Below are 918 nucleotides of genomic sequence, written 5' to 3'. Positions count from 1 at the left end.
CAGTAGTTGTTTATTTTTTATCGTTGCATCGCTTTGCTATATCCCCTAAGAAAACTTTTGTATTTCTCTTCGTTTGTCGATACGCCTAAGCAGTTAAATTTTCTATGCATTTTGGCGTGTATTCTTAAAAGTGTTCTTATACTGGATCTGTTTGTAAAAACGTGTGCTAGACAATCGTGATGATGAACATATAGTTTGCGAAGGCAGCCGGCCGTACGCAGACAACTCTTACTGAGCAAGAAGAGTTGTGAATTTGGCCCCCGATTTTTAAATTGGCAGTACATATACAGTACATATATTGGCAGTGTATACATATATACAGCATAGCATAGAGGAAATTATTTGTAGTGCTTAATTGAACTAAAGAAATGATATACAAATGCAAATGAAAGTGTATGAAAAAGAAACTTGCCGTATGTGGGATACAAACCCCACGTCTTCGCATTACACGTGCGATGCTCTTACCAACTGAGCTACCACGGCGCTACTTACTCACCCATTTTCAGGGTTATTTATTTATGCCTACTCGAACTAACCCTGAGAGTGTTAGCCAGCGCCACCACTCATAAACCTTCGCACGGATGTAGAACATCCTACCACAAGCGCCACTTAGTATGTGCACCTATCTTCTTTTCTATGTTTTTTTGTGCAGGCACCTCGCCAATAAACCCACATATGCTGACAGAAGATGTCAAACCTGCCGGATTCGAGACTCTCACTATGTAATGAACGAGAAGAAAGGAAACCAAGGGGACCGATTTTCATTAGTCACAATCATAAGAAGCTAACCGGCTTTGACACCATAACATTGGGTAAATTATTTGTGTTTCATATTTGAAGTAAGGAACTGAATCGGCATTCGAGGCTGGCATAAATGCCCTGTTTTCTGTAATATATATGTAATTTTTGTTGCATTTG

General features: G+C 39.4%; 1 non-coding gene across 1 annotated transcript; it reads right to left on the bottom strand.

The window, feature by feature from the left end:
• Positions 1-409: 409 nt before the first annotated feature.
• Positions 410-483, bottom strand: TRNAT-UGU (transfer RNA threonine (anticodon UGU)). Its single transcript has one exon. It is a non-coding gene; the product is annotated as a tRNA-Thr (tRNA).
• Between the last annotated feature and the right edge of the window lie 435 nt (positions 484-918).

Source organism: Dermacentor variabilis, chromosome 2, assembly GCF_050947875.1.
Source record: "Dermacentor variabilis isolate Ectoservices chromosome 2, ASM5094787v1, whole genome shotgun sequence".
Classification (NCBI taxonomy): domain Eukaryota; kingdom Metazoa; phylum Arthropoda; class Arachnida; order Ixodida; family Ixodidae; genus Dermacentor; species Dermacentor variabilis.
Note: the sequence above shows the minus strand (reverse complement) of the source record. Positions and strands in the feature narration are given on the sequence as shown.